General features: G+C 39.6%; 1 protein-coding gene across 8 annotated transcripts in view; it reads right to left on the bottom strand.

Moving 5' to 3' along the window:
• The window catches only part of NCKAP5 (NCK associated protein 5), a 1,103,171-nt gene that overhangs the window by 485,653 nt on the left and 611,089 nt on the right, over positions 1–6,429 (bottom strand). The gene's annotated exons all lie outside the window — the stretch shown is intronic.

The following is a 6,429-nucleotide window of genomic DNA, read 5'->3' as shown; positions in this document are numbered from 1 at the left end:
CAAATCAAAACCACAATGAGGTATCACCTCACACCGGTCAGATGGCCATCATCAAAAAATCTACAAACAATAAATGCTGGAGAGGGTGTGGAGAAAAGGGAACCCTCTTGCACTGTTGGTGGGAATATAAATTGATACAGCCACTATGGAGAACAGTATGGAGGTTCCTTAAAAAACTAAAAATAGAACTACCATACGACCCAGCAATCCCACTACTGGGAATATACCCTGAGACAACCATAATTCAAAAAGAGTCATGTACCACAATGTTCATTGCAGCTCTATTTAGGATAGCCAGGACATGGAAGAAACCTAAGTGTCCATGGACAGATGAATGGATAAAGAAGATGTGGCACATATATACAATGGAATATTACGCAGCCATAAAAAGAAACGAAACTGAGTTATTTGTAATGAGGTGGATAGACCTGGAGTCTGTCATACAGAGTGAAGTAAGTCAGAAGGAGAAAAACAAATACCGTATGCTAACACATATATATGGAATCTAAGAAAAAAAAATGTCATGAAGAGATTAATTACCATATGGTAACACATATATATGGAATCTAAAAAAAAAAAAAAAAAAACAAGGTTCTGATGAACCTAGGGGAAGGACAGCAATAAAGACGCACAGGTAGAGAATGGACTGAGCACACGTGGCGGGGGAAGGGTAAGCTGGGACAAAGTGAGAGAGTGGCATGGACATATATACACTACCAAATGTAAAATAGATAGCTAGTAGGAAGCAGCTGCATAGCACAGGGAGATCAGCTCGGTGCTCTGCGACCACCTAGAGGGGTGGGATAGGGAGGGTGGGAGGGAGACGTAAGAGGGAGGTAATATGGGGATATGTGTATATGTACAGATGATTCACTTTGTTATACAGCAGAAACTAACACACCATTGTAAAGCAATTATACTCCAATAAAGATGTTAGAAAAAGAGAAAAACATTCAAGAAGGATTCATCAGTATGGAACAATGAGAACCCCTAAACATTTAGAGTGGGAATGCAAAATGGCATGGCTAGTTTGCAAAACAGTCTGGCAGTTTCCGGTGAAGTTAAAGATAGGTTTACTATATGACACAGTAATCCCATTCCTAAGAGAGATGGAAACATACTGAGACCTGGGAATGAAAGTTGTATGTTTATAACAACCTTATAATCACCAAAAACTGGAAGAGATCCATCATCGGCTGAATGAATAAACAAATGGTGGTACTACTCTACGATGGATTATGACTAAGCAATGAAAGGGAATGAAGTACTGATATATGCAACAACAAGGCTGCATTTCAAAAGACTTGCTAAGTGAAAGAAGCCAGATATACAAAAAAATTAAATACTTTATAACTTCAATGATAAGAATTTCTGGAAAAGGCAAAACTACAAGGAGACCAATCAGATCAGCCATTGCCAAGGTCTTAGGGTGTGGAGAGGGAACAGACCACAGGGAAATGAGGGAACTTTTCAGGGGCATGAAAATATTCTGTATTGATTACAGTGGTGGTTGCATGATGGCATATGCTTGTCCAAACTGGTCAAACTATACACTTAAAAGATGGATTTTCTGCAAACCTGACCAAAAAACATTTATTATTTAGAGCAGGAATGAATTTAGTTTCCAATTTTAAAATGAAACATATTCTCCCATATCCTGCATCTATTTTCTTAAAAGAAAAGGTGTGCTGTGTAGGGATAGTAATACATTAAGAGTTACAATAGGTAATTGAAAAAGACATTTGGAGGAGAGACTAAATCACTGGTATTTTTACTGAGGACTATGTCTTCAGAGAAATTGTTTAGAAGTGAAAACAATTCTGGTTGTCATAAAGTTCTCTCCGTTCAGGCTTTTCCCAAAACTGTTTCAAATAAATCCTAAAGCAGACAACATCAGAGCCAAGAGCTGATAACGTGAACAGCAACCAGTGAACGAGTTAGGTGGTAAAACCAGCTCCATGTACATCTCCTTGAAGTTCAGCAAGCAGCAGACTGTGCTTCAGCATAGCAATCAACTGTGAGAGGAGAAATCCCCTTACTGTAAGCAAAGAAATAGCTTCAAGGCAGCAGATAACAGCGCAGGGAGAGAAGGTCAAAACAGGTGCAGAGAAATTCTGGAGGTAGAGAGTGCAAGCTTGGACTCCATTTCGGTGATTTTTAACTATCTTAGTCAATTCTGAGTGACAAAGCTTAATTGTTCCCTTTACTGAAATTTACACTGCATCGTGTAAACACACACACACACACACACACACACACACACACACACACACACACACACACACACGCCTGGAACTTTTCAAGGCTGCAGGGAAACAATGATTGATTCCTGATGCTTTGGGTGTGATGTGGTTTGCTAACTGCATATCTTTTACAAAACACGTCTGCTTGATGGTGAGAGTACCAGGTTGATTCTACTTCAAAGCTTCAAATCTACTGCAGCATAGAGCTGCCACATGATAAACACGTGTGTTATTATTGCTCGTATCACTACCCAATCATTAATTTCATCTGATATGCCTCATGCCTTTGCACGATAACATACTATTAACAACTATGAAGTCTGGCTGTCCAGAATTTAGACAGAATTTCCCTTCATTTATAGCTAAACTATAAATGTGTTGTTTGGTTCATATATGTACATACGGCTTCTCCATCTGCAGTCTACATTTTCTGAGGATACGTACTATGTTCTATCTTATTGTGCACACAATAAAAGCAGTTGATTGTCCTATATGAACAGCAGCTTTCAGTAATAGCCTACGCATTGATTAGACTGTTCCCAAAGGGACCAACTCAAATACTTGTGCAAATCACGCACGGTTTGCATGGAATCAACTCTGCAGAGTCGCTTATTTCTTCAGAAGTCTGTTTTTTAGAAATCGTTGTTACTCCACCTCAATACACCCCACCTGGTTGGAGACATGGTCCCTGGAATCTAACTGAGGCACAAACATTTCATTCACTCAAGGTGGAGTAATGAAGCTGGGGGGTCCAAACACTAATTATCTTTACATACATAGCCTCAGTTCGCCCCATTGACCTTGGCTGGCTCGACAATCACAGTTCAAAATGGTTAAAGGGAGGATAAAGACCGTTATGGGATTATAGGGGGGATCACAAGGCGAATCCCACCTAAAATATGCCCAGCCACGTATACTACACGGACAATGGGTTAAACAATCCTTATGACATCTGGAAAGCATCTTTGATTTATATCACTAAATAATAAGAGAAGGAAAGAGCAGCCTGAATGATACCGACACCTGCCTTTAAGTGCCACCTTACTGCATCTGTCTTGATTCATGCGTTCATCTATGGGGAAGGCTTAACTTGAAAGTATCCTTTTTCGTCTCTGTATTTATATTAAAGAAGGTAAATGGTCTAAATGAAGTTTGTTATGGCTGCCTGAATCACCCTCAGTGAAGGCAATTTCTGATTTATGAGCTTAGAGCAGCTAATTAGGTAACCTCTAGTCACATTTTTTTTAATTGTCCACATTTTGGAACACTGCTGATCATTATATCCTAATCAGAGGTCACGAGGGAGGAAGGGCTTATGGAGGAAGATTTGGTGATGACATAAACGAGAACTACTCATTTAAACACTTTTATAGATTTTTATCACCTACATGATCCCATTATTCATTAGCACAGGTAATCACAAATGCTCAGGTTTGCCTGGTGCGTTTAAGCCACCAAGCCCATCACCTAACTGAAACTGCATAAAATCAAGCCTCCAAGTAATTCTGAATCGCTCATTCTGACACCTGAATTCTACTTCACACATATACCTAATTGTCCCAGCTTCTAACTTCATTATTCATTTTCCCCTTCAATGCCTCGCATCAGCCCTGAATCTGAGACTCAGAATCTCCTTGACTACTGTTTAGATGCTCCCATGGCTACGGTACTATCTAACATACCAGAAAAATACCTTACCCAACTCAGCCCAGGCCTCAGCATCTCATGCCTCTGTGCTCTAGGTTCATAAAAGAGGTATTGGAAAAATACAACACATGTATATTTACATGTCCCCATGAACTTGAAGTATAGTGCTTAACTTGAGAACCTTTAGCACTGGAGTTCTTCCTACTTTACTTGTTTTCACTTAGGCATAGACCCAGAATTCCTAAATCATATAGTGTGAAATTACTTAACTTCATAGACATAAGTGACATAGCAGAAGCAGTAATACTTTTACGAATTAATCCTGATTTGCACTATCTTGGACCACTGTCTATTATATCCTTTAATGCCATCTCTGGAGGGGCCTATGAGATGCATTCTACTATGAGTTTATTGCCAAAGATAATGTTTCTCTCTTTAGGGAGTAGTAGCCTTTGTCTACGAGATACAAATTACATATCCTCTTGTGTTTTCCTTTTAATTTTTTTTTTTTTTTTTTGCGGTATGCGGGCCTCTCACTGCGGTGGCCTCTCCCGTTGCAGAGCACAGGCTCCGGACGCGCAGGCTCAGCGGCCATGGCTCACGGGCCCAGCCGCTCCGCGGCATGTGGGATCTTCCCGGACCGGGGCACGAACCCACGTCCCCTGCATCGGCAGGAGGACTCTCAACCACTGCGCCACCAGGGAAGCCCTCCTTTTAATCTTGTCTGCCATGAATCTTAGAGCTAAATTAAATGCTCACTCTCAGAAAGCATGCTGGGCTGTGTAAGTATGATTACTTGCCACATTCCCCTTTCATGGTCTTTATTTTCCGTTTTTATTTTAACAGTCTTACCGTAAAACTACCTTTTCTTGTAAGTCACTTCGCAGCCTTTGAAAAGGTAGTCTATTACATTATTCTATAAAGTAACCTCATCCCATGAACAATACTCAAAGTATGCCTACATTACACCTCAGATATCATCATGTACAAAAGGAACTTGTCAACCCAGGAAAAGAGGAGAAAATTATGACTATAAAAGTTTTAAATTTAATGCAATTATTTGGATTATAGAACTTATTTACATGAGCATTTAGATACTGACCATGTCCAAGGGTGACATGCTATAGACAAGCTCTGCAATACTGAGAATTTTACAAAGACTTAGATTATAGTAACAGGATTGTTTGAATAAGCCTAACTAGAAACATCTCACAAACCAAAGTTTAAAATGTAAAAGGCCATCAGCAATGGTTTAGTGGGTCTACTTAAATTATCGTGTAATTATCTTCTCTGTTACATACGCTTTCTCCCCCCATCTTTTGTTGATTTACATTAGTTGTCTGGCTATAACTGGACTTGAACTTTCAATGTCAATGAAACTTACTAAGAAAACTGATTATGTTGGGGCAAAAAATCTTCACAAAGCCAGTATGTAAAACTACCCACTATTTGTTCTACAAATAATTGTCTTCTCTTTCAACCTAGACTGTAGCCTCAGCTCTTGTGCAACTCAAATCTGTCTGGGGTTGTCATTTGATTTACAGCAGATGACCTGGCATCATACGAAAGTAATTTACTGTGCCAGGTGCCTCACGCCCTGTAAATCAATAGCTTGAGTACAGAGACATCTCAATTAGACAGTACAAGGGTAGCAAGATCTGCACCTTCCTTTCTTGTATCATTAAAATGGCAAGTATTACAAAATGGTACTTGTTTGAAAGTTGCTTCAGAGGGTGGGGAGGAGCTATTATTTCAAGTTTGGAGACATAAAGTGAGATCTGCCATCGAATAGAATGAAAAATTGAGCACAAGTTTGTATAAGTAATAGCCTGTGAGGGGTGGGACATGCATTTGTTAAAGTATTGATTGGTGCATTTCTACAGCACCTGTATTATCATGGGCTCCAAGAGTTGAACAGGGTATTAAATTATGACTCTGAAACCGAGGAGTCATCCATCCTTCCTACCCTGTTCTTCCAAGATGCCTTTAAACCAAAATTCCAGACATTCGTGGTATGAGCCTCCATGAGATAAATCCAAAGGCTCAACTTTGCTCTCTCCCTGCAACACACCTAAAAATTAAGCTGTCAATATAAAAGCCTCATAATGAGGAAGCACAATTATCCATCACCAGTCATATCCAAATCCCAGTGGTAAATGAAAGATAAGACCCACCCAGTTTGCTGAAGAAAATTTTAGGGCAACTTCTCAAACTGGATTCTGCCTGGGATAACCTCATGAGGGAGAAAAGAATCAAAAATTATTTTCCTGGTTTTGCAAATGGTGAAGTGAAACATGAAAATAAAAGCAAACTGTTCCTCATAGGGTGCCTGTATCTGGTCCCAAGACTGTAACTGCACAAGTCTGTGTTTTTTCCATGAAAATGAAGAGATTTTAAATAATAGGTTGAATCTTTACCTGGCCCCATATATATATATATATATTTTTTTTTTTTTTTAATTATTTATTTTTGGCTGCGTTGGGTCTTCATTGCAGCGTGCGGGCTTTCTCTAGTTGCGAAGGGCAGGGGCTACTCTTCG

The sequence above is a fragment of the Physeter macrocephalus genome, chromosome 2 (genome assembly GCF_002837175.3).
Source record: "Physeter macrocephalus isolate SW-GA chromosome 2, ASM283717v5, whole genome shotgun sequence".
Lineage (NCBI taxonomy): Eukaryota > Metazoa > Chordata > Mammalia > Artiodactyla > Physeteridae > Physeter > Physeter macrocephalus.
This window is presented reverse-complemented; position numbering and strand designations above follow the sequence as displayed.